At 47.4% G+C, this 27,698-nt stretch overlaps 1 long non-coding RNA gene across 3 annotated transcripts; it reads left to right on the top strand.

Annotated features, from left to right (window-relative positions):
* Positions 1–132: 132 nt before the first annotated feature.
* On the top strand, positions 133–26,645 carry LOC102900581. 3 transcript variants are annotated; one of them, XR_006597144.1, is made up of 7 exons: positions 216–861; positions 2,450–2,909; positions 7,452–13,739; positions 14,035–14,207; positions 16,084–16,850; positions 21,150–21,221; positions 26,334–26,645. It is a non-coding gene; the product is annotated as an uncharacterized LOC102900581 (long non-coding RNA). The 3 variants fall into 3 exon arrangements; XR_006597145.1 differs by lacking the exons at positions 216–861; positions 21,150–21,221 and adding an exon at positions 133–208; XR_006597143.1 differs by lacking the exon at positions 21,150–21,221.
* Positions 26,646–27,698: the final 1,053 nt, after the last annotated feature.

The following is a 27,698-nucleotide window of genomic DNA, read 5'->3' as shown; positions in this document are numbered from 1 at the left end:
GGCATGAGGTCATGCCAGGTAAGAGGGGAAGCCAGGACTTGCCCCCTGCCCCTGCCTCTGCACTCTGAGCACCAAGCTCCACGGTGTTCCAGCCTCTGCTGGGACCTGGGCCCCACCCCAGCGGCCCGCCCCGCCTCGCCCCGCCCCGCAGCTGGCCGCTGGCCGGGCGGGCTTTCCTGGACTCTGCTGTCTGCTCCTGATCCAACAGGTACAGCCCGGAGTCCCTGCCCAGCACCCGGCCCTGGGCCCCAGGCTGTGGAATGTAGGAGAAGCATCCAACAGCCCGCACTCCCAATTTCCTGCCGGCTGGGGCAGTGCCGCTTGGGTGAGAGGGGCGGCGGAGGCACCCGCTGCCTCCGCACCCTCGCCCTGCGGTCCCCCCCGCCGCTCACTCAGGCTTTGCTCCCCTCGGGGCTCGCGGGGCCTCTGCCTTTCGTCCGGCCCTCTGTTTTCTGTTTCGCCCTGGCAGGTTCCATCTGGCACTTAGATCTTATAAATAGCCGCAGCTAGGGTGTGACTCGGGTGGAGACGTGGAGCTGGTACTCCACCCTGAAGGGGAAAAAAGCTCATTTAATTCATTTCTGCACTTGGAAGCCTCTCCCTTTTCGAACGCCAATTAGGCGGCAGCTGCTGGGGACTTTTTTCCTCCCCTTATCCCAAGATGGCCGTCTGATTTTCGGCGCCTGTTGACTTAAGCTCTTGCAGGAGGTTGGGTGGGGCGGGCGTGGTAGGACCGCGGCCGCTCTGAAGTGGGCTGGCCGAGTTTTGCTGACTTTCCGCGAGAGCCTGTGGGTGGGAGCGGGTGAGGTTCCACAGAGGACCCAGCCCTCGTCTGTTTCTTCCAGGACGCTGGGGTTTGGGGTAAGGAGAGGACTGCCCTGGGAGGGGGAGATCCGGCTGGCCAACGCCTCGGGAAGCCCCCCCGGACTAGCGCCCTAACCAGATTCCCCGCCGAAGGGCTCTGGGCCTCTTGTCTCCTGTAGGATTTGGGGCTCTGCACCACGCATCTGGCATCCATCCTGTGCTGCCTTGTGGTTTATGTTGGCTCTAAAGAGCTGTGTCCTCATCAGTGTTAGTGGGGGTTACAGTGCCCGCCCAGAGTTCTCGGGCGGGTGGCTTGGTTCAATGCACGGAAAGCATTTGGCACGGAGCCTGGCACACAGTGAGGGCGCACAGATGCCAGCTCTCGCCAGCTTCCGTATTAGGTTGAGACACAGAGCCAGATAAACGCTCAAAGAACAGTTCCTGAAGGCTTGCAAGCGACTTATAGGAAGACCAAAAATAAACTGGAGGGTTTCCAGGTATCAGCCAAATGTTAATATCTGAAGTGATTTTTAAAAATGAAAGTATTAGATAATAAAATGTAGAATGCATATCAATACATAATGAAAGCATCACAAGGTAAAATAATGACAAAGAAGCAGAGTAAGGGGTTATGTCAGCAGACAAAAAATGAGAAACACCCAAACAACACTCACCCTCCGGGGATCATTGCTATTGTGAAAACTCCTTGATGTGTGACCTTTTGGCTCCTTTTCTGTACATATATTAATTTGCGTGTGTGTGTGTGTGAGTGTGTGTGTGTGTGTGTGTGTGTGTGTGTGTGTCCGGGCAGGCAGGAGAGGAGGTTCTGATGCAGTCAGCGGAGGGAGTTCTTTGGATTTCCGTGGATGTGCCTGGGGCTTGTGTGACTGAATGGGGGAGACACAGGCCTGGGGTGTGCAGGGAGCCCCACAGAAAGAACAGGGATGGCGAGAGAGGGATGTCATGGCCTTTGTCCTCAACCCTCCTTGGAATCAGGCTTGAGCGTTCTCCAAGGAGATGGGTAGGAGCCATCGTCTAACGGGACTGCCCTCACGAAAGACTGGGAGACTCTGGGCTTAGGCCTCAGCACCCAAATGGCAAGCTGTCCAACAGAGCTGGGGAGGCGGTCTCAGCACTGCCAGCAATGGGCGGTCTCTTTACGGCTCTGTTTGGTGGCCCCCAACGATGGTGACTCACTGAAGAAAAACCCGATGGAGAGCTCTGTGTGGCTCCTGTGGCCAAGACACTGAGGCCCCTTCAGAATCGCCTGGAAATAACAGGGAGGGTTCAAAGAGGGGCTCAGGTCCTTCTGTTTGGCAAGGGGAGCTCGGAGTCATTGGAATTTGGGTGTAAATGTGGATATGATGTCATTACTAGATAATATTCAGTCATTTGTATCATTTCATAAGTAGCTCCCACATGGTTAAATTAGGATGAAAACATTGCCTTAATTTGGTTATTTTTTTATTCGAGTATAATTAACATACAGTGTTATATTAGTTTCAGGTGTACGATATAGTGATTCAATAGTTCTCTACATTTCTCAGTGCTCATCATGATGAGTGTTTTCTTAATCCCCTTCATCTATTTCACCCATCGCCCCCACCCACCTCCCCTTTATGGTAACCATCAGTTTGTTCTTTAGATTTCAGAGTCTGGTTTTTCTTTGTTTCCGGAGAGTCCATTCCAGCATCTATTAAACAAGAATAAGAAGGAAAGATTCGAAGCAATATCCCAATACCCTTTAGATTCTATCAACTGTGAGACACTATGGATTTTCAAAGACGGCTGACTGCCTTTCATGCCTCTGAACTCCGCCCTTCCTTGGCATGATGGAGAAGGAAAATGAACTCAAGACCCACCTAGTACAGCATCTTAAATCTAATTAGGTACCCAAACAAGCGAATTATTTGAACTCAACGCATCCCAAGTTGCAAAAGTGGGCCAAGTCTCTTGGCTCCTAGGACTACAGCTCTGCCTCCTTCAGGAGCTAGAGAGCTGATGCTCAGGAGAACTGCAGGTATGTGCCAGGCCCCGGGAAGAAGCACACCCTCCTGTGTAATGTGAAGGCCACGGTCCAGACTTCATTCTCCCCGGGTCTCAGGGTAAGTGCAACAGCGGAGGAAAATCTTAACTACAGAAGCGCGAAACCTCTTTCCGAGTGATAATGCTGCCTAGCAGGGTGCCTTGGGAGAGCTCGATTGTACGGTACGTCCCTTCTGTACACAGGGCCTGTGAGTCATGCTCCTTAGGGAAGATCAGAGGAGAGAAAGCCTAGTGGCTGGCAGGTGCCTTAGGCCCTTCAGATAGGTCCTTGTCTCGGGGCCCCTGTGACCTGTGAAGATCTTCAGGGGTCAAACCTCTTATTCTCTCTTCTCTGGGCCCCCTCTTCCCAACTGGAAGGAGTATCACCGTCTCCTCAGAGCACCATTTAATTTCCTCTTCATAGACTAAGCCTTTATCAGATGTCACGATGTTTTGCACCGAGGCATCAATGTCACTGTTCAGAGAGACAGTATTTTGAAACCTGAAGACAGAGAAGAGTGTGGAATAGCTGCAGATACAGACAGTTGATTTCATTCATTCATTCATTCATTCATTCATTCATTCATTCATTTTTCCCTTGAGTGCTTAGAGAAACACTTAAATCCTCTATCTCCTCTGCTGCTGCGTTGCTCAAGCCAACGTGCTCTCTGAGCTGGACCGGTACAGTACTTTCTGAATAGTTCTATTTGCTTTCATTCTTTTTTTAAAAAATATTTTTAAAAGTCTATTTCTTTTTTCAAAATGTTTTTTTTTTTCAATTTATTTTTGAGAGAGAGACAGAGAACGAGCAAGCGAGGGGCAGAGAAAAGGAGACAGAATCCAAAGCAGCCTCCAGGTCTGAGCTGTCAGTACAGAGCCCGACTCAGGGCTTGAACCCACAAACTGGGAGATATGACCTGAGCCGAAGTTGGACGCTTAACCAACTGAGCCACCCAGGTGCCCCTAAAGTTTCCTCTTTCTTTCTTTCTTTCTTTCTTTCTTTCTTTCTTTCTTTCTTTCTTTCTTTCTTCCTTCCTTCCTTCCTTCCTTCCTTCCTTCCTTCCTTCCTTCCTTCCTTCCTTCCTTCCTTTCTTTCTTTCTTTCTTTCTTTTAGTTTATTTATTTTTTTTTAGAGAGTGACAGAGCACAAGCAAGCGAGGGGCAGAGAAAAGGAGACAGAATCCAAAGCAGCCTCCAGGTCTGGGCTGTCAGTACAGAGCCCGACTCAGGGCTTGAACCCATGAACTGGGAGATATGACCTGAGCCGAAGTTGGACGCTTAACCAACTGAGCCACCCAGGTGCCCCTAAAGTTTATTTGTTTGTTTGTTTGTTTTTTTTTTTTAGTTTATTTTTTTTTAGAGAGTGACAGAGCACAAGCAAGGGTGGGCAGAGAGAGAGGGAGACACAGAATCCAAAGCAGGCTTCAGGCTCTGAGCTGTCAGCCCAGAGCCCGACGTGGGGCTCGAACTCACAAGTCGTGAGATCATGACGTGAGCCGAAGTCGGACGCTTAACCGACTGAGCCACCCAGGCGCCCCATGTATTTATTTCTAAGTTACCCCTCTACCCAGTGTGGGTCTTGAACTCATGATCCCAAGATCAAGGGTCACATGCTCCTCTGACTGAGCCAGCCAGGTGCCCCTGTTTACCTCCATTCTTGACTTTCTCCAACTGTTCTCATCAAGGTGATCTTTAAAATTAAAACAAAAACAAAAATTTCATCTTGTCTCTCTGGATCCCTGCTGAAAGTCATTGACTGGCTTTTTCACTTCCCTCCATTCTCCAGGCTACTGCCTCCTCTCAGGGTCAGCGCCCCCTCCTTTCTGTGCTGCAGTGACCTTGCCTCTCTTTCAGATCCTCAAATCTGCACGAGCCTCCCCTCTGGCTCCAGAACCTTTGCCTGGACTCACCCCTCCCTTTCCCTCTTCATGTAAAATTAACTCCTTTACTTCAAATCTCAGTTCAAACCTCGCTTCCTCAGAAAGCCTTTCACAGCCTCCAGGCTTAAACAACTTCCTTGAAATACGTTCTCTTAACACTTGGTGATGTGTTTCATATCACTTAACCAGAGTGGGTGCCTGTATGTTTTTCTGGGTGGTTATTTGATACTGACGGGCGTTAGTCTGTCTCCCCCAGTAAATTATAATTGCATGAAGATTGGGTCTGTGCCTGTTCCCTCTTCATTATACTCTCAGAGCCTAGCACAGAGCCCATCGCAAGAGTGTTCAATAAATGTTTGTCAGATACTTGTCAGATACGTAGACTTGGCTCCCGGGAGTTTGTCATCAGCTAGGAGAGAAACATCCCAACTTCTCCTCCAAAGCCCTCTTCTAACGTCATCTTCATTGTGATGCTTCCCTCCCCATTTCCCTTTCCTCGCCTCCCTGGGCAAGAGAAAGCCCCTCCAGCATGTGCCCCAGCCTACTCCGTGTTGCTTAGTAACCCCACATTGGGCTTTCAGAAGACGGGCCTGCCCTCACCCATACTGTCAACTGGACAGCTCCCCCTGGATGCCTGTATCCCTTTGTTGGGGATGCTGTAACAAAGTACCACAAACTGCTTAAAGCAACAGGAGTTTATTTTCTCACAGTTCTGGAAGCTAGAAGTCAAAAATCAAGGTGTTGCCAGGGCCACGCTCTCTCTAAAACACAGAGGAGAGTCTTTCCTTGCCTCTTGTAGATTTTGATGTTTTCTGGCAATCCTTGGTGTTTCGTGGCTTGTAGGTACATCACACCAATCTCTACCTCCGTGGTCACCTAGCTGTCTTCTTATAAGGACACCAGTCACATTAGATGACGGGTTTACTCTCCTCCAGATAACCTCATCCTAATAGTAACCAATTAGATCTATAACTACCCTATTTCTAAATAAGATCACATTTTGAGCTTTTGGGGGGGGAGGGTTGACCTGAACATATTTAAAAAAATTTTTTTAAGTTTATTGATTTGGAGAGAGAGGGAGAGGCAGAGAGAGAGAGAGAGAGAGAGAGAGAGAGAATCCCAAGTAGGCTCCATACTGTCAGCAGAGAGCCCAACGCAGGACTCAAACTCATGAACTTTGAGATCACGACCTGAGCCGAAATCAAGAGTTGGATGCTTAACTGACTGAGCCACCCAGGTGCCCCACTGAACATATCTTTTTTTAAAGTTTTTATTTGATTATTTTGAAGTTTATTTATTTTGAGAGAGAGAGCGGTGGGGGTGGGGGGCAGAGAAAGAAGGAGAGAATCCCAAGCAGGCCCACGCTGATAGCATGGAGCTCGACTTAGGGCTCAGTGTCACGAACCGTGAGATCATGACCTGAGCTGAAATCAACAATCAGACACTTAGCCTACTGAGCCACCCAGGCGCCCCAAGCATATATTTTTGAGAGACATAATTCAGCTCATAACAAACACATTATGTAACTCAAATTCAGGTCCCAAATCACCCTCAGTGTCTTTCCCCCCAAGCCCATTCATCCTCCTGTATTCCTTATCTTAACGGGTGGCACCGAGATTCATCTAGAGCAGAATAGAAAGTCATCTTATTTTTCTCCTTCTTCCATATTGAATCAGTCATGAAGTTCTACTGACTGTCTCTTTAACGTTTTTCATATTCATTCCCAGTGACTCTATTTTAGTTCCTCCATCATCTTTAACCCGGACAATTGTGGGAATCAAACTGGTCTTTCCATCTCCTGTCTCAATCCTTTTCTAATTCATCCTGCATGCTGCTTCATGAGGGATGCACTTAAAATGCAAAATGACTGTGATACTATGTTTAAAACTCTTCAAAAGCTTTGCTTTGCACATACGGTGGTCCAAACTCTTACGCAAGGTAAGATTCCATCATCTTACCCCTACCTTTTTTTTTTTTTAAGTTTATATATTTATTTTGAGAGAAAGAGAGAGAGAGGGAGAGAGAGAGAAAGCACGAGTGGGGGAGGGGCAGAGAGAGGCAGAGAGAGAGAATCCCAAGCAGGCTCTGCATTGTCAGTGCTGAGCCTGATGCAGGGCTCGAACTCACAAACCGTGAGATCATGACCCGAGCCACAGTCAAGAGTCTGTCGCTTAACCAGATGAGCCACCCGGGTGCCCCTTCCCCCTACCTTTCTTTTTTTTTTTTTTTAAATTTTTTTTTTCAACGTTTTTTTATTTATTTTTGGGACAGAGAGAGACAGAGCATGAACGGGGGAGGGGCAGAGAGAGAGGGAGACACAGAATCGGAAACAGGCTCCAGGCTCTGAGCCATCAGCCCAGAGCCCGACGCGGGGCTCGAACTCACAGACCGCGAGATCGTGACCTGGCTGAAGTCGGACGCTTAACCGACTGCGCCACCCAGGCGCCCCATTCCCCCTACCTTTCTTAACTCAACTTTTGCTACTGCCTGTCTGCACTCTCTTCTCTAATCATTTTGAACTATTCGGTTTCCTAAACGTAGGAAATGGTTTCCTGTCTTTGAGCTTGTAGCGGAGACGTTTGCCACACTCACAGAACAGCCACGTGGCCCTGTACAGTTCACAACCTGATGAAACAGGTGATTAGTTCTGGCCAATGAGTGGGAATGGAAATTATCTCTGTCACCTCTGTGCTGAGGAATTCACCTTCGATGTGTTACCTTCCAGCTTTCTGTTCCCTGCAGGGCCAGCTTGGAAGCCACATGTTCTGGATGGTAGGGCTATTAGAGCGTATGGACTCTGCTTGTTTCGGGCCTCAGAGGACTGTGTAGAGCAGAGCCTTGCCTGTTACTCCTCCTACCCACCCCCGAACCAGCTGACCGGCCTTGGACGTGACTCGAGTGAAAAATAAATCTTAGTTATATTTAGCTACCAAGGCTTCAGGGTCATTTTGTTACCATGGCATAACTTAGGCCATCCTGACTCATGCAAGGGGTTCCTCCGCCTGGAAGAGTCTTACTGATCCTTCTAGCCCGATGCTGTTCTCTTTTGTGAAACTGATCTGACCCATTGCCACTGCACCTTGTCTATAATGCCAGCGTGGTCCTTATCACCTGTTATCACAATCATTCAATACCCAGTGAATCATGAAATAGTAGATGGTGTGTGCCTCGAGGGCAGGGTCTGTGTGCTGGTCAGCTGTCAGCTTTTTATCTCCAGCACCCCACAGGGTGTTGGGCATAAAGGGGGTACCCAATCCAATAAATAATGAATGAATGAATGAATGAATGACCTGACTACATGTAATCTGTCAGGAGAGAGTGATGGGGAAGGCCTCAAGGAACATGAAAACACCGTGTGGGACTCCGTGGCCTGGAGACACGAGGAGTCAGTGACTGCAATTTTGAGCTCATGCCATGTTCAGAGCAACATGGCCTCCATGATATATATCCCTGAGGCTTCAGTGAGTGAAAGGATTATAGACGATAAAACTATCGTGTGCAATCAGGAAGTTTAAAAGGGAGTCCAAAAACTACTTTTAACTCATGAGCGAGCACACTAGAGTGGAATAAAAATGCGCTTTCTTATTGGCAGAAAGTGACGATTTAGGGGGTGCCCCAGGTGGCTCAGTTGGTGGAGCAGCCGACTTCGGCTCAGGTCATGATCTCGCAGTTTGTGAGTTCGAGCCCTGCATGGGGAGGATCGCGGCTGTTGGTGGAGAGCCCGCTTCAGAGCCTCTGTCTCCCTCTGTCTCTCAAAAATAAATAAACATTTTTTTTTTTTTAAAAAGACAGTGACGATTTAGGAAATAGCATTGCATGTTTTTGACACAGCCGGAATGACTGTCAAATTAAAATCGTGTATAACTGGCTCACTGCAAGAGCATGAAACAGGGCTTGTGAACCAAATGGAACTCTTCCCCTCTGTCTCTCTCTCTCCATCTGTCTATCATCTCTCGCCCCTGGGAGCAGTAGGGGCAGATCCAAGTTTTGTGGGGGCCCCCATTGTCTCCTTCAATTTTATTCGATGGCGGCGGCAGCCCCCTCCCTCCAATGATGACTTGGGCCAGTGAACTTGCTGTCGTGCTCAGATAATACAACACGCCTTTGAGTTGCAAAGAAGTAGCCTGCCTTCGGACCTTAACATTCTAAGTCCCAGGTAATAGTTAAAACTCTGAAACTGATTTAGCCTGAAATCTTTTCTTCTCCCTTGGCTCAGACCCGCCTCATCCTGGAAGCCTGCCCTGGGAAAGGGGGCATGGCCCTTCTCCTCGCCTCCCCCTCTGCTCACCTCCTCCCCCTTGCTAGCTGCTGCTTCCCTCCGTGCTTGGAATGAAGCCCAGAAAGGGGAGAGGTAAGGGAATAAGATCGTTCTCACGTGGCTGGGTGGCCTAAGCCCTTTGGGCCGGCAGCTGGCCTCCATGGGGTGGCCTGGCAGATGATTAAAGCTGGCCCTGTCACGGGCTCTGCAGAGGCCTCCAGCTGGGCCCCCCGTCTCCTGTGGTTCCCTTGACCCAGGCTGAAGGTCTCTATCCCTCTGGGTGGTCTCATATGACTCCTTCCCCAGCTCCTGGGATTCCGGAGGTATAACGGCCAGCCCCTTTCTGCTGAGGTCTTCTGTTCATGCCTACAGGCCCCAAGACCACCCCACAGTGCCCCACACCTGCGCCTGTTCCCACGGGGACCACATCTGGTCTTGGGACACTCCCCTTGCTCTGCCACCAAAGTAGTATCCGCCACTGACGTTTAAATGTCTCTCACGCCGTTCCGTGTGCTTTAACATGTGTTATCTCAGTGAACGCTCATAACCACCTACGACGTGGGTGGATCTGGCAGGCCACGTCCGTGAGTGTTTATTTAACAACTTCTGCCTTAAGTTCTGCTGTCACAAAACACTGCAGGCACCTTTCATCTGTCACTGATTTTGATTACAGACCTAGGAATGCAGAGATTGAGGCTTTCCCTTAGCTTGACCGTAAACTCACCGCGAGTCTCAGGGCCGGTCGGTAATATCTCTGGAATGGACTCACCAACACCAAGGTTCCTTCTCACCCTAAAATTCTGTGACTTAAGAACTCATTCTAGGATAAGGAATTGCATGTAGGTGTTCAGGGTAGGAGGTAAGAAAAGGCTAGTTGGGACCTAGGGCATGGAGAAGCCTGGACAGTGTGGATACAAGTAGCCCTGAAAAGTCTCGAGCGTATTTAAGTTCTGACAAAATGATCATTAAAATGTCTCAAGACCTAGGTGTCTATCGTTTCTTTTACAATCCTAACGAGAGATCTCAGTAAAAAGAGAGGTTTTCACTCTTGGTTTCGGCTCAGGTCCTGATTCATGGTTTGTGAGATCGAGCCCCACGTCGGGCTCTGTGCACTGACAGGAGCCTGCTTGGGATTCTGTCTCCCTCCCTCTCTGCCTTCCTCCCCTTGTGCCCCCTTTCTCTCTCTCAAATAAATAAATAAACTTAGAGAAAAACAATTTTAAGAAAAGACTATAAAATTCAGCATGAAAATGAATATTGATTTGGAATGAAAAGAAAAAGTCCCTGGAAGTCTCCTCATTAGCTTTATAGTGAATCTGCTTCAAAGCGAAGGCGGCTTGGTCTGTCTTGTTCAAAGCTGTGTCCTCTGGACTTAGAACAGTGTCCGGCACATAGTAGGTGCTCAAGAAATACTTGTAGAATCGAAGGGTGATTGACACTAGAGAACCGGTTAAAGGAGAGAGCAAGAAGAGGTAGGAAGCGTTTCCGTAACTCGCCCCTAAACGCCATCAGTAATCACGAGAACTGGATTTGAACGTGGGTGTCTCTCCCCTCCTCTCTGGGTTGGTGACTGCACAGCTAGACTCTGTCCCCAGCCTCCCTTGCAGTCGGGGTGATGTGACCATATGACAAAATTCTTGCAAGTTAAAGGTGAGCAGACATCAAGGTGCTACGTTGTGGCTTGAGCCTTAAGATGATGGGTACGCCTCCTCCCCACACCCCCTTTCTACCTGCTGGCTAAAATCTGGATATGGGGCTGATTCGGTTTGACAAGAACACGGAGGGGTTGGCAGAGTCACCGCTTGGAAAAAACCATGGTTCCCGAATGATCACAAAGAAACAGAGCTCCTCCAGTGACCTGCACAGTTCACATCAGGATTGTGCCTTGACGGACAAATAACCCTCTTTGTTCTGTAAGCCACGGTGTTTCGAGACCTCTCCGTTTTAGCGTCACACTCATACCATTTTTCGAACGCAGGCCCTTGGCATCACACTGTACTTTCTCCGAGCAACACTGCCAGAAACGGGGAGAGGGGTTCATTTGCAGTCTGCCTGACAGACACCTTGTGTTTTTCTCGTGGCTGTGCCTCACGCTTCCTTCCCTGGGAATGAATATAACCGTGGCCAGCTATGTGTCCGGTACTGTCCTGAGAACCTTCCACGAAAAGACTTACAGTGCAGACAGTACTATGATGTCCATTTTACAGCTGAGGAAACTGAGGTGCAGAGAGGTTAAGCAACACAGCTAGGGAGAGAGCTGGGATTTGGACCCGTGCGGGTCGCTTCCACTGCTTACGCGGCCAGTCGCCTTGGCATGTTCTTCTGACCCCCTTGCTTCGTTTCTTTTGCTGTCCTCCCGTCCTTCAGATCCATTCAATTCTCCCATCGTGAGTAGGCCAACAGAAACACCAGCTGGCCATAAATAAAAAGAAGTTTCTGCCTCTTTCTCTCTGTCAACGGTTCCACTTTTTACATCTCTTTGGTGTCTTCATACAGTGTTGGGAACTCTTGGGTCTGGGGAGTGCCATCAGCCAGCATTACAGCAGGCACACCAGGCACAGCGAAGAGAGCCCCGAATCAGAAGCTGGAGTTTCCATCTCTTGGCCTGGCTCTGCCGTGGCTTTGTGCGCAGCCTTGACCGTGGCACTCCTCTCCGTAAAGTGACAGGCATGGACGGTCTCTGAGGTTCCTCATTGCTCTGAAATCCATAACCTGTGAGCCTTTCCTTCCTTGGTCCACCGTCTGTCCTCTGGCAGTGCCGGCCCATTTGCAGAAGACCAGGGAGCAGGGAGCAGCGCTGTGTTTGAGATCTTGAAGGACACCTTGTGGTGCCGCTGGAGTCGGAGACGCGAAAGGAAAAGATGAGGGTAAGTCGGACTCTGTCAGTTTCCTGGCAGTCCAGCCATCTCCAGGCTCAAAGGTCTCCCGCGTACACAGGTGCAAATGAAATAATATTCGAGAGTAAGAATGGGGACAAGGAAGCTTCCAGGCTTGGAGAGGGAACGTGAACCCACTGACCAGTGAAATGATCCCCAGATCATTCCAGAATCCCAGTTTGCCTGCAAGCAGGGACAGCATGCCCTCCAAGAGACTAACAGATAAATGTAGCTCCAGTGCCTATGAACTTCTGTCAGCCATGGCAAAACACGGATCTGCTAACAGAGTCCGGGAAAGAAGAATCCGAAGATGCGTGAATGAGTAAACAAAATAAGGGGCAAGGCAGTTTCCCTCCTGTGAACATCTTGAGCAATCAGACAGCTCTCCACGATGGCGTAGATGAATCTCCCCGTCACTACTCCATGCTGAATTGGTCATGGCTTGAACATGTGTGGGTTATGGGAAAACTTTGAGTCCGGCTCTCTGCTGAAATCAAACTTTTCCTCCTCCCTGATTTTTACCGTAGTCACTCTTCTGGAAATTACTTGCACGTGGTTGATAGAGTATCAGTTTGGGGCTAAGAAAATGGCAGCCAGGACCCATTTGGTCATATGATGAGCAGTAACAGGAAAAAACAGGGAAGAGATAAAACCTGAAACTGGGTGGGCCTCTGCCAAGGGGAGGATGTCTAAGTGCCCTTTTGCTTTCTCAACAAAATTACGAAATTACGCGCTTTGACTCGCGTGGCTAAGCAGATGTTCTCTTTGCTGCGAATCTATTAGCTCCTTGCTTACTCTGCCGAGTGGGTGGCGCACAAAAAGATGAGCTGCAAAGAAGGAGCCGGCAGTGACAGGAAAGGACACGGGGCGTGAGAGATTAGGAGCTGGGGGACGGCCACCCTGAATTGAGACGAAAGGGGCTTCTGAAGGAGCAAGCCTGCAGCATGTTTAGTTAACGTCTTTCCAACAAAGGAGAAATTTTGTGCAGCCACAGATCATTTGCAATTCAAAGAGCAAGAGGCAAACCGAGTCGAGAACATACTTTGTGTGGAAAGGCATTCATAGTATCCATGCCCCAAATGCCTCCCACCCAAGGGAAGTCGTCCGGTGCATTTGAGAGCTTTTCGCTGACTTGGGGCCCTCAGTGCCGCCATTTTCCCTCTTCCTCCCTCTCTCCCTTTCCTCTTCCCCCTTCCACACTGGTTGCCTGTCTGTCACTTCAATTCAGTCCAGCCATCTGGAACCTTCCCTACTAGATAATATCTCCACCTCAAATTAAAAAATGGCCCTTTCCCACTTGATCAGAGCCCTGGTATCTGGATGGTTGAGGAAGATTGCTGAATGGCGGTGTGAGGTGGAGATTTCCTGGGGATTTCAATCACCTTGCTCCCCCTCTACCCTTCATGATAAAGGCTAATCAGGAGGGGAATGAAAACAACACGCAATCTTAGGAGAAATGAGGAATGGGCCAGATGCAACCCACAGAGGCTGGCTGAGATTTCAATTTTCTTACTGTAATGAAAACTGCATTTCCATGAACCGTTGCGGTAGAAATTACTTACCGGCGGTCACCTGTGATAGCATCACCCCGCGGCTCACGTGGTGGGCACGGATGCCGCCAGGGACGGTTGCTGAAGCGCCTTCTCGTGATGACCTTCCACGCGGTCCTCAGGCTGCCGCAGATGGGCGGAGGCGGCGCTTTCGTGTGGGAAACGAGGCCCGATCCGTAATACGATGGTGATTTAAAACAGTAGTTCCTTCTCCTACCCTTTTCCTGTGACCTTTCCTTCACGGTTCGAATCTGTGATTTTCTGCTGGGGTCCTGCAGGATGCCAGATGGAGGTCAACCGTAATAAGTGATGGCATTACGTTCAGGCACCTGCTACGTGCCAGGCGGTGAGCTGGTGCTTCTTTTACGTTCTCCCTCATCATTTCCATTATCCTGTGCACCAAAGATTGTCCTCCAGTGCTCTCCTTTCCTTTCTTCCTTAATAATATAATTATACATTTTTTTTTTCTTTAAACGAGGCACATGAATTCCTACAAGAAGACCACATAGCCCAGCCTCCCCTGTGGCTACGTGTGCCCATGAGGTCATTGTGTTGGAAGCAGAAGTGTTCTGTGCGGTTCTGAGGAAGTGTCCTAAACAGGAAGAAACATGCCCCGTTTTGTCTCTTCTTTTCTATGCCAGTTGGAACGTGGATGTGATGGCTGGATGTGAACAGCCTTCTTAGACCATGAGGTGGAAACCACTTGTTGAGCATGGTAAAGCAACGAGAAGGAGCTCGAGTCGCTGATGATTGTGGAGGAGAATTTTGAGGGTTTTGGTCACCTGATCTGATCCTGTCCTACCAAAAGCACCCAGTAAGAAAGTCGTAGAATGAGGTGTTGGGGAATATGGGCTCTGGGGTCAGACACACCCGGATTAAAAACTTACCTCTCCTACACTTATCAGCTCCATGATCTTAGGCAAATTACTTAACTGTTCTATGTCTGATTCTTCGTTTGCAAAATCAGTATAAGTAAAAAGTAAGCAAAAGGGATTTGGGGAAAAATCTTTAAAAATTTTCAGCATAGTGCCTGGCACATGGTCAGTGCATGACAAAGGACAGATAGTATTATTCTAATATTATAGATGAGGAAACAAACTTCAGCAAAGTTAGGAAACTTCTCCAAGGCCATGAACACAGATCAATAACTGAGAGTATTAGATCCGGAAGCTCCCGAGTTTTCCATGACATTGACCACCATGGATGCCCAGATGTCACCATGAAAAACAAGGGAAAAAATTTGAACGCTTTTTTATACTTTCTAGTGAACACATGTACACGCGTGCACACACACACACACACACACACACACACACTACACACTTTAGGTAGTTCAGTGCATTCTTCGAATGTAAAATTAGCAGTTTTACAAAATAATCTACCAAAATGGAAACGTTTGTTTGAACTAACATGTACTAATATCACTAGGTACAAAGTTTCCAGCAAGCTATGCTGCTGTCTGCTGACCCCTCAGGGTCACCTGCTGGTGATCAGTCCCCTGTGACATGGTCACATTCTGCATTTCCTTGTGTCCACACCGAGCTCAAGCTCATTTTTCAATTTGCAGATGAGTTGAGCTCAGAATATCAGTCCTTAGTATGTCAAGTCTGTGCAGTGGTGTCCTTCCGACCCAGACTTTCTGTCAGACCAGGGCTAGGGTTTGGATGGGATTGTTTTATGGCAACTGTGAGCTTCTAACAATGAGGGTGGCTCAGTGGCCTATAAGTCAAAGTGGATGATTTGAGAAGGCTGTGAACTCTATCAAGGCAGGGACTGTGTCTGTTTTGTTCACCGATGTATCTCTACTCAGAAGGACTTAATCACATGTACTGAATCGTGTTTGGATGAATGAGGGCTCTCAGGATCACCATGCAATAAACCATCATGGCTGAATCAAACCACCGAACTGATGCTCACCGGACTTCCCCATGGGGCCCAAGTATGGGGGTCGCTTGTCCAGCACCCAATCCTACCATTCCAATTGTACTCCTTCTGTCTTTTAGGGAGCTTCCCACCATGGGCTGCTTTGGGGAGGGCAGATGGTGGAGGGAAGTGCCTGCTCTTATAAATCAAAGTGGTCAGATCCTCTCTCTGGGAGCTTTGAATTCAAACAACTGTTGCAAGGATGTAAGATGATTGGAGGCTGTTCACTGCAGGACCTGGATGGAGTGTAGACCATATGCTTCTGCTCTGAGTTTTGCTGTGTCTCCTTCAACCTTGCCTTTACCAGCTCCCTTAGTCCTGCCCACATTCCCACCCTCGACTTCAAACCTCCCACAGATTCTGATGTGCCTTAAAGTCATTGAATAATCCCTAGCCCCTTTGTTTCTTAAAATAGCTTTCAAGCAAAATTGCAAGAGGGATTTTGCTGCTAATCTTGGTCTTCACTGATAGACCTAAAGCTTATCTGGTAAATTTCCAAATAGCAACTTGGGAGAAGTTGTTCAGTCAAGGCCAATATTTTTCAATTTGAAATATGGAGACTGAAGTAATTGGAGAAGGTGACAGTGACTATTTTTGAGATGATTATTAGGAGCAACTCTTTGGCACTGAAAAAGTTGGAGAGAAGTGAGTTGAAAACTGGCTCCATGGCTAAATATGGTGCCAAACACCTAATTTTACAATTGTCAGTGAATTTTTTCTCATCAACAAAGAATGTACTTTGGCACGTTTCTCTCCCACCCTCACAGGATGGTCATCGCTGTGCTCTTCACATGTTGTGAGAATTCTGGGTCATTTTCTCAAGTTTGGAATTGTGGATGTGGCCGTGGCTGTTTCCAGACAGAAAACAGTGGAATCCTGGAAAGAGTCAAACAATCAACTGTGATTTTGTACTTCGATCCAGATGAATTAAGCAAGCAGATCCTTTGGGTTTTACACATCTATGAAATATCAGGCCCTCATGTTCTCCTTTTGGGGTGTTCTTCCTTGAAAAGAATGCACTTTCACTATTTAAATCATATCAGTAAATAGTCATATTGTGTCTTATGATTTTTTGGTCCTTCTGTCTTAAAAAGAATGATTTCAAGAATGAAGTTTCACATGCCGATTTGAATAGTTTAATTTTTGTTGGAATAATTAGTTCCCTTCCTTCTCATCTTTTTCTGAACCCACTGGAAAAAAAAAAAAAGACAAAGGAGAGAGGCAGAGAGACACCAAAATAACATCTTTCCTATTGATAAAGCTGACATTGGAGAAAGTGGAATATATCTGTGGCCAAATGGACTTCCTAATTGTGAGTCCACATGCTGGCTGCACCAGCTGATCTGGTCAGAGGCAGAAGCAGACCACTGCTGGCCTCCACACACGGGAAGCGTGGAGAGCTTTACTGCTGTGCTTGCCATGGGTTTGACAGCCATCTAGAGCATGTTTTCTCTGCTATTTCCTAAAAGGAAGAAGAGACAGGAAGGGGCTGGGCTGTGCATGCTTGGTTTCTTCTCACAGATTCCTCAATTAGGTAAGTCCCTCTGCTGTCCAGGGGAGGGGTGAAGAAGGGCTCCAGGGAGATACTCTGCTAATGGGGTTCATGCTGCTGGGGAAAGAGCTCCTGAGTGGGAAGAAGCACCCTCCCTAAGAAAGTCTTCAATGACAAAATGTATTGTAGTAGGCATTTTTTATTTACCAGTTTTGATTTCTAATCCCCTCTCCTCCTCACGTCTCATTGAACATTCTAATTTGAGCAAGAGAAAAAACTGCATAGTAAAAAGAACACTGGAGACCTGGGTCCTGGTTGGGCTGGTGGGTAAGTCAAAGGGGCTCTCCGGGTCTTGCCTTCCTGCAGTCTGAGAGTGTAGGAGAGGTTGGTCCTTGCTAAAGCCAGTCCTATGGTCTGCCTCCCATACCTTTCCTTCCAGGAACCTTGCCTTCTCTTGTATTTTCAACTTCTTTTCTCCTCAACTGGGTTCCTTCCATGTGCTTTTAGACATTTACAGATCTTTCCCACTTAAAGACAATATCCTCACTTGACACCTGCCCTTTCTAGCAGCTTCCTTATCTCTGTGTCTTCTTTCATTAATAGAAAAACTTCTTTAAAATCTTATCAGAATGGGCTGCCTCCTTCATCTACTGCTCAAAGTTACCTGGCTTCTGTCTTCTAGCCTTATGACACCTCCCAAATGATTCTCACGAAGGTGGCCAATAATCTGCAGCTCAATCCAGTGGACATTTTGGTTCTTATTGTACTTGATTTCTCAGCATTATTGACACTGCTGACTGGTCCCTGCTTTTCAGAAATCTCATTTCCCTTTGTTTTCCTGACATAACACTTTCTTGGTTATCTGCTTCTGAAGGCGAATTTTCTTCTAGTCAGCTAGATCTTGGAGTTCTGCAATACCCAGGTCCTCTCTAGATTTCTCTTTATTTTCTTTCAGTAAAAGAATGGTTAGACAATATATGTACCCAACACATTTTTATAGGCCCTTATTATGCGGTAGGCACTATCTTAGGCGTGGAAAATTCATGCCTAAGAAGTTATTCCGTGGAAAAAAACATTCCATGCTCTGATGGAACTCCCACATTCTAGTGAGAGAAGAGAATCAATCAATCAATAGGAAAATAAGTATATATCATGTAGTGATAAGAGCTATGATGAAAAATAAGTTGAGGTGAGGGAATGCATATGTGTATGGGAGGAGGTGAGACTATAGTTATATGGAAGGGGAGGGCAGAGTTCTGAAAGAACTGTGGGACTAATTTTGGTATCAGAAGAACACTGTCGTCATGCGATGGGTTAGGAAGTGTTCCCCTCTACCATATTTTGGAGGAGATTGAGAAGGATTGGTATTAAATTTTCTTTAAATATTTAGTAGAATTCACCTGTGAAGACATCTGGTCCTGAACTTTCTTCCAATGGGAGGTTTTGATTACCGATTCACTCTCTTTACTTGTAATAGGTCTGTTGTGGTTTCTATTTCTTCTTGAGTCAATTTAGGTAATTGGTGTGTTTCTAAGAATTTGCTATTTCATGTAGATTATCTGATTTGCTGGGGTGCAGTTGTTCACTGTATTCTTTCCTCATAATTGTTATTTCTTTCAAGTTGATTGTAATGTCACCACTTGCATTTCATTTTCTTTCTTTTTTTTTTTTCCTCAGTCTACCTAAAGGTTTGTCAGGTTTTGAAGTGCATGACTGGACCATAGAGTTATCTAGTGGCAGAGCATTCTAGGCAAGAAGACAAATAATATGAGCCAACATTTACTGAGAACTTTTCTGTGCATCAGACATTTATTCCAAGTGCTTTCCCAGATAGTAAGTGTAGTAATTCATTGTCATCATCGTCATTGTCTTTGTCTCACTTTCCAGATGACAAAACAAGGGCATAGAAAGAGGTGAATGGATTGTGGAGGTCCCATGTCTAATGGGGTAGAGCCATGATTTGCGGCAACAGTCTGACTCTGGGACCCCATATCTACCTCCACACTCTTTTTTTTTTTTTTTAAGTTTATTTTGAAAGAGACAGAGATGGTATGAGTAGGGGAGGACCAGAGAGAGAGGGAGAGAGAGAGGGAGACTCTCAAGCAGGCTCCGCACTGTCAGTGCACAGCCAAAGGCAGGGCTCGAACCCACGAAACCACGAGATCATGACCTGAGCCGAAACTGAGAGTCGGATGCTTAACCAATTGAGCCACCCAGGCGCCCCCCTACCTACACACTCTTACCTAGTCTATGAGTTCAGTGATAAGAATTATTATCAGAACTGATATCAAAACAAAGGAAAAACACAAAGCCTCATCTCCTAGGTCTCAGTATATCATTTTTCTTTTGTGAGAAAGATATGAGAAATGTGTCCTTTCCAGCTCAGAATAAGAATGCTACAATAATTTCACCACCTAATTTTACTCCCCAGCTGGTTCCAGGATATTAATAACTAGAGCTGGACCATTCCTGCTACATTTTGGTTTTCTTAAAAATCTCCAGCTATTTTCTAATATATGCCATTTTATAAAATATATTTTTTCCAAGTATTTTTTTTTCCTTCCCAGGGAAACAAAAGTATGTTTTCACAGCACACAATCCATATGCTTCTGATTTACTTGTACTCAAATCTCAAAAATGTTGCTTTATAAGAGCTATTTTATTCCTCTTCAAAGTGACTTGAATAAAAGTTTCTTAACATGTTCTTCCTCTTGAACACTACGTGGTATTTTGCTAGGGAAAGAATATTCTGTTATCACCATAACTTGATTGGTTCAAAACCAAAAGCCAAAGCTTCTTAAAAGGCCCTGGAAAAACATGCTTCCCCATGCATAACTAAATCATGGGATGATTCAGAACCTCTAGGCAACTAATGGTATAGGTTAAGGGTGATGATGGTTCCAAAGAGACAGAAAAGTTTTTAATCATTGGCAATTCCTATGCACCCCACAGTGGAATTGTATTTTTTCTTCTCTGTATACAAAAAAAAGTGGTGAGTGGGAGAAGAAATTTCTCTTGTCAGCTTGAGCTTTAAAAAGAAGAAGGAAGTATGGGGTGAGTGGATGTTTTTAAGCTCAGGCATATGTTAGAGGGGGAGGAAATGAGACTGAGTGAGAAACAAAGTGCTGACGCTGAAGATCCTCCATGGCCTCAGAATGACCCAGGAATCTCACCAGTTCCTATAACAAATGCCACATGCTAAGAGCAAGTTTTGTCAAGGAAGCACTGGCACTGAGTGGAGTCAGCAGAATTAGGAGTGGTGCCAACCAGAGCTCCTGTGTAAGGGGAGAACTTAATTTCCATCCAGCCATCCAACCATCCATCCATCCATCCCTCTCTCCCTCCCTCCCTATTTCCCTCCCTTCCAGCCTCTATCCTTCCCTCCTTTCTTCCTTCCCTCCCTCCATTTCTCCATCCATCCATCCCTTCATCCATCCATCCCTTCTTCCATCCATCCTTCCATCCATCCATCCATCCATCCATCCATCCATTCCTCCCTATTTCCCTCCCTCTCTTCCTCTACCCTTCCCTCCCTCCTTCCATCCCTCCCTCCCTCCCTCCCTCCCTCCCTCCCTCCCTATTTACCTCCCTCCCTTCCTCTATCCTTCCCTCCTTTCTTCCTTCCCTCCCTCCATTTCTCCATCCATCCATCCCTTCATCCATCCATCCCTTCTTCCATCCATCCATCTATCCATCCATCCATCCATCCATCCATCCATTCCTATTTCCCTCCCTCTCTTCCTCTATCCATCCATCCATCCATCCATCCATCCATCCATCCATTTCCCCAACCATCCATCCATCCATCCCTCTACCCATCCCAGAAACACTGAGGAAGGAAGGCAGGAAGGGTAGAAGGGAATGGAAATTAAATTCCACTGATCACTTGCTATGCCAATAATGACAAACAGGCTTAATCTCAGAACAACGCTGATGGATCGGTAGTGTTTGTCTGGAATGCTGTATTGAGAATGATTCTGAGTTCTGATCTGTCTTCTGTAGCAAGGAGTATTGGGATCGATTCAGGGATATTGGCTACGAGCATGACTGGGGCAAAGGTCCGCAGTTACACACATACTCAGAACCACCATACTGTGCCACGCTCCAGCCCAGGGCTAGTTAGGGGAGGAGACAAAGGACATTACTCCTGATACTCACCGAGGGTGGTTGGGAGAGAAGAGCTGGCCATGGTTAGGGGGCAAGGGTGGGATTTGGGAGATGAGGGCTTGGCCTGGGCAGTCCCTGTCATTCTGTCTGGGAAAGCATTAACGATTTGGATGCTAGTGAACCTTTTTCTGCTCTGAGTCCTGCCGTGTTTTACACCGTGTCCTGGTCCCTTAGGTCCTGGTTACTGTGCCCAATAAGTGAAAGCTTTCCTGGGTCATCCGCTGAAATGCTGGGAAGTCCAAAGAGGTGAGGAGCATAGCTTTGCCAGTGAGACTGTCCCGGAGTTCAACCCCCCACCACTGAGAAGCACCTTGCACTCCCAGAAGCCTTCCCAGGCTCAGTTTTCTCATCTGTAAAACAAAAAAACACCCACCCCTACAGGACTTCAGTGAGCATTAAAATATGATATAAAGGGCTTGGCCTCTAGTAACACTTTCTAAATAATTCATATTTTATAAAAATGCTCTCGGCTTTAATTTGGCTTCAGGCTTTTGATCAGACAATAATATTTATTATGCACTTAGTAGGTATGAAAGGGAACAGAGAGAGGTCTGAAGTCTAGGGTGACAGGTAAGACACACACAGAAGAGAAAACTGTGGGATCAGGGACAAGTGGCTTATTTCTCCCCGACATCTGGAAGAGGTGGAGAATCTGAATAGGGTGTACATTTGAGGACAAACAGCGAAGTGACTTCCCTTTTCCTAGCTATGAATTTGGGATAGTCTTCTCTTTTCCTGTTTGGGCTTTTGTGTCCCTCAGAGAGGAGGCCTCTAATTCTGAGAAGTGGGCAAGAGGAGGTCCAACTGCTGCTCACAAAACAATGACTCAAAACCCGAGTCTTTTCCGGATTTACCTACATTTAAAAACCAAAAATCCTTCGCCCCCCCTCAGGCCTGCTGGAGGAACAGGGGCTCCTGTGGCTTTCTGGCAAAGGCAGTCAGGGTGTGAGGGAGCCAGAAGGAACCAAAACACAATGAGAAACCCCGTTCAGCCGACCACGGAAAAGTCCTCTTTGTTGTTTGAAATTTTTATCTTGTTTGTGGCAAATCTAATGATTCAGTAACGACCACAGCTGTGTTGGGGCCCACGAATTTCCTCAGAGGCTTCCCCCCCACCCCCACCCCCCACTTGAGAGCAGGAACAAGGCCAGCTGGGTAGGCCACCCTCCTCCAGCTCTCTTCCCAGTCTCTGCAATGTGTTTGGGACAAGCAGCGCTTGGGGCCGCCCGGCCGGAGATTTTATCCGACTTCTCCCGAATCTAATTCCGGGGGGGAAGGAAGCGAAGTAAAACTGGCTGTTTTAGGTTCATGGACGATGCATTTCTGGGCATGAGGTTCAGCTCTCTGTGTCCTGCTGTTGAAGAAAGTTTGAGAGAGTCAAATCGTTTCTCACTGTGGTCCTCACTGTGGTAATGACAGAGAGTCACAGAGAAGATTCCGGTTTCCCAGACCCCGCCGAGGGGGGGCAGCTGGCACCTGCCGGCAACCGCCTGCTTGCCTCTGATTTCCCTGGGTCAGCGTCTCCCTACTGTGCGCGCTGAGCCAAGGAGCAGCAACAAGAAGGAAAGACAAGGCAAGGTGGCCGCCGAGTGGCTCGGGGTTCTGCATGATCTCAGCGCGCAGCTGCAGCTGGCGTGGGTGCGGCTCCCGTGGGGAGGCCCTGGGGGCTCGGTCTCACTGGCATGCTAATGTCCCTCCCTGCCTCACATGCCTCATCTGGGAAACGAAGGCATGGGGGTGTGTATGTGCGGGGGTGGGGAGGGTGGGGAGCTGTGCATTCATTCATTCATTCATTCATCCATGGATCTGTTTGTTTATTCATCCACGTAACTTTTTTTTTTCCCCCCACACATTGATTCTGTGCTAGGTGCTGGGGATGCAGAAATGAGTAAGATTGGGCTCCTGCCCTCCTGGGATCACAGTCTTATGGGCAGGATAGGTAAATACACAAATAAACCCAGAAAAGTCATCTGCGTGGTAACAGGAGTGTAAGGTGCCCAGCCCTGTTTAGAAATGTCGAGATAGCTCAACGGAAAGGATGAGTGAAGGATGCCAAAAGCGTGGAAGAGTATTCCAGAGGGAAGCCTAGATCTTGCAAAAGAACTTTGCCGGAGAACGATGGCAAGGCCGAAAGATCTTTCAGGGAGGGAAAGGCAGAGAAGGCAGTGGCGACTCTCCAGTTCTCAGTATCCACCTGAGATTCCAGTTTATCGAGGAAAAGGAATTTTTCCTTCCTCTGAATTTTGAAGACCATTCCGGCCCTTCTCAGACTCTCCCAACTGTTTAAATACCACAGATGGGGCCGCTGACACTTGTTACCAGGTCAGGCATGGAGAGATCGCTTGTATTTTTCACACAGACCCTTGATGGAGCCTGAAGACTTTATGGAGACGGCTGTGATTCTTACGTTCTGTGGGGTCAAGGGCTCCTCGGAGAATGGGAAGAAAGTGATAAATCATCTCCCCAGAAAATACACATCATTTCTGTAAATTTTCAGGCGTTTCCAGAATCATCCCCCCCCCCTCCCAACCCACTCATATGTTCCAGGTAAAGAACTTCCCTCCTAGCCTTGAGCCATGGATCAGGGGACTGGCGTGACCCAGTGCAGACGCTGAGTTTTGTGGCTATCTGACCTGATGTGGGCATTCAGCTTGGACATTCTTGAGAAAGCGACACCCCAAGGCAGACCCTGGGCTGGCATGCAGTGTAGACAAGTGCACTTTGCTCAGACTTGCAGCCCAGTGGTCTGGGACCTGGCAAAAGCAGGGAGGCAAGTTAGCTGCCCACTCACGAGCAGTGATCTGTGGAGGTCAGAGATGGACTGAGGTCGGTGACAGGCAGAGGTCGGTGATGGGCGGAGGTCAGTGAACAGCAAATGTGTTTTGTCAGGCTCCCCAGCAATTACACTGAAGTGTGTCCCCGTCTGGGTACTTTCTTTTGACTTGAGTTGGCGAATTGGGTAGGAGGGATGGTGGTGATGCCAAGGCCATTCTCAGATGGGATAGAACAAAGGCAGATGAGCAAGGAGACCACAGGAGCTGTTGTAGCTCAGGTACCGACAGAGCTTTGAAAGGAAACAATCCTTTGTCAGAGGACCTCAGCAGCCCCATACTAGGGTGAAGCAAGAGGAGTTTTCCATGGGTGCATGATGTCAGGGGGGAGTGCCCAAAACTCAGTAATTAAGATAACATATTTTAATGCACTTTTAAAAGGTCAAAATTAATGCAAACATCCACGATGAAAAGAATTTCAAAAAAAATTTTTTTTCAATTTTTTTAATGCTTATTTAGTTTTGAGAGAGAGAGAGAGACAGAGCATGAGTGCAGGTGGGGCAGAGAGAGAGAGAGAGAGAGAGAGAGAGAGAGAGAGACATACACAGAATCCGAAGCAGGCTCCAGGCTCTGAGCTGTCAGCACAGAGCCAGACGTGGAGCTTGAACTCACAGACTGTGAGATCATGACCTGAGCCGAAGTCAGACACAACCAACTGAGCCACCCAGGCGTCCCAAGGATTTCAAAATTTTAAATGCAGATGAGATGCAACCCTTGCATGGATGGGATGCCTCCTACCTCACCTTAATCCCAGCCCTAGGCTCTGGAACCAAGAAATGCATGCCTTTAAAGTCCCAAACTTGTATTTGAGTAAGACTTTGAGTTTCATGAAGTTAGTGCCTAGACAGTGGTGAGTTGTTTCTTGTAGTTGTCTAGGAGTGGTTCCCAGACAGCGTGAACGCTGGTCCGTCCCCCTGTACCTGCAGCCCGACAGCGAGCCCACCTTTGTCCAAGGAATATTGTTGGCAGTGACCCAAATATGCCACCAGGTGGCACTCTTGCTTTGCTCCATCCAGGTGCCCCTGCAATGGGGATTCTTAGCCAAGCTAAAGAGATTTAAACTAGTTGCTAAACTGTTGCCAGTTGTTTTCTGAAAGGCCAGAAAGAATCCGGAGCAGGAATGAGGGTAAGTGGAGAGGCCATATGAAGAGGATTGGAGGGATCGCCTGGAGAGCCGGGAGCCAGGTACAGCCTGATTAGTAACAATAGGCCGGACTGCTTTTCAGCAGGTGAGAAAAACGAGAATTTTAAACCATCTTTTGTTCTCCTGTGCAGTATAAACACACGTGACATGGGAGAGAAAAGGGGGATTAATGGTTTTCTGTGAAGCAAAGCCTGGTGGGAAGAGCTCTGATGCTGGCTCCACCACCCGCTAGCTGTGATCTTGGACAGATAACTGGACTTTGCAAGCCTGAAATTCTTCATCTTTAAATGGGGATCACTGTAGCCGCCCCCCCCTCCCCCCGGGGATCATTAGAAGATCAAATAAACTGATGTGCAGGAGGCCTTGGACATGGTGCCTGGTACCCAGAAAATGTTCAACAAAAGAGAGGTGCTATGATGGACTTCTAGGCAAAGCCTGAACGGCTAGATTTTGTGCCCCCCCTCCCCGCCGCGGCCCCCCCTCCCTCTGGCTGTTATTGATTAAGAGATGACCTCAGAGTGACCCGGAGAAATAACTTGATAATGAACCATGGCTTTAGCAGAGTCAACCAGAAGAAGTTCCCACCTGGATTGAGTTTCACAGGTGTGATTTTTGAACCAGGAAATCAAGCTGGGTTCCCTGGCAAAACTGTCTCACCCTTGGCGACCAGGGGAACGTCTGGCCACCGGGTGACTGGCCCCGCTTAAGCTGCGCATTGTTGCAGAATGGTTCCTGTTTATCGAGGCTCACTTTGTGTCAGTCACTTCACTAAGCACTTTGCACCCACTGTTTCATTTATGCCTTAATACCACCTGGAGAAGTAACTGAGTCCATTTTACAGACAAGGAAATGTAGGTTTAGCGAGACTTAGTACCTTATCAAGGCTCCTTCTGACAGTAATTGGTTTAAACTTAGGTCTATCTGACTTCTAAATCAATCCATCTATCATCTGTCTGGCTGCCTATCTACCATCTGTCTAATGGCCTCTCATCTGTCTATTTGATGTGTTAAATACAAACCACTTTGATCTACTAATTAAGACAAGTTCCTTCGAAACCTCGAGACTCTAGGGAAGTCTTTTTTGACCTCAGTTCAAGCTTCTCTTTTGAAAACGTAGAGATGTATTCATGGCTGGAGTTGTGCGGCTACATCATCCATAACACATACACGTGATCTTCTGAGAAGCATGTTGTTACTCAGAGGCCCCGTAACCCAGGTTAGGAGCCACTCTTGTGGTGACCACACTTCCGGGGGTTCTGGGAGAGAGAATGGTGTGCTGTGTCCTCTCCCTTGGGAGGACAGACCGTGCCACTCTCGTTCTGCGACGAGCTCCCTCTGCTGCCACGAACAAACCTAGTTGACCAGAACGGTCTCACTTTTCAGTGGGAAGCTGTTGGGTGAGAGAGGAAGTGTCAGAACATCAGATCAGCCTGACTTGGTTGCGAGAGACGGCAGAGGAGCAAATCTGCCTTCCCGGAGGAAAAACATCACCAGCCATCGGTGGAGGGAATTTGGCTTTTGGTTCCTAACCGGAGAAGACAGCTACCTGTCAAATGGCGTGGAGTCGACTGGGGAGCCAGTGTGGCTATGTTCCCACTTAGCGATGTTTGGTTTTCTCTCCAGAAATGGACTTTATTTCCTCTAAATTCGTATTGTAGCTCATCTCAGATTAATAAAGTTTTCTCTATTAAAGGAGGTCCTTAGAGTGTCTACTTTATTACGTTAAATGGGTTTTAATTAGTCAGAGAATGAGTTCTTCTCTCAGACTTAAAAAAATGTGTTGTCAAATATTCCAGTGGAAATATGGTTGGCTTTATTTGTTTAGTAACTTTGAAAAGACAGTCACTTCCTGTTTATATTATCAGAAATTAATTCAGTCTTGGGGTACCTGGGTGGCTCAGTTGGTTGAGTGTCCAACTCTTGGTTTCGGCTCAGGTTGTGATCTCCCCATTCGTGAGTTCAAGTGCCACATCGGACCCTGTGCTGGCAGCTGGGAGCCTGCTTGGGATTGTCTCTCTCCCTCTTTCTCTGCCCCTCCGCGCCCCGTCTCTCTCAAAATAAATACATAAAAACTTTAAAAATATTCCAAAAAAAAAAGAAATTAATTCAGTCTTAAATGTCATTGAGGTTTATGGATTAAAAGAGAGGAAAAAATAATGTTTTCCATTTTTTAAAAAAGGTACACATTATTTATTTATTATTTAAAACATTCTTTAATGTTTATTTATTTTTGAGAAAGAGAGAGAGAGTGGGGGAGGGGCAGACAGAGAGGGAGAGAGAGGATCCAAGCAGGCTCTGCTCTGTCAGCACAGAGCTTGATGTGGGGCTCGAACTCATGAACGGTGAGATCATGACCTGAGCTGACGTTGGACACTTAACCGACTAAGCCACCCAGGCACCCCAATAATGTTTTTCTTCTGCACATAAATCTTTTTTTATTAAAATAAAAATAAGCTAAAGTAGTATAATAAAATATGAAATGACCACAATCTCTTAGGGAAGTGGATGTATTGAGAGACGTTTTGACGTGTTGAGGCTGGAGGAAAGGGCCCACTATTTTTCATTGCTTCATTCTCAGGCCCTAGCATTGGGTCAACAGGCGGTCTGTGCTCAACACTTGTTTACTGAGTGGAAATAAGGTCCAGCACGCGGACTCCCTGAGATGGAGAGGGCCAGTCTCGTATCAGCCCTGGCTCCCTCTTTAGAAGGCACGGCACAGGAGCCTGGCTTCCGGGTAGGGGGAGTAGA

Source organism: Felis catus, chromosome B1 (assembly GCF_018350175.1).
Source record: "Felis catus isolate Fca126 chromosome B1, F.catus_Fca126_mat1.0, whole genome shotgun sequence".
In the NCBI taxonomy this organism is placed as follows: Eukaryota; Metazoa; Chordata; class Mammalia; order Carnivora; family Felidae; genus Felis; species Felis catus.
The sequence above is the reverse complement of the archived record's forward strand: the minus strand, read 5'-3'. Positions and strand labels throughout refer to the sequence as shown.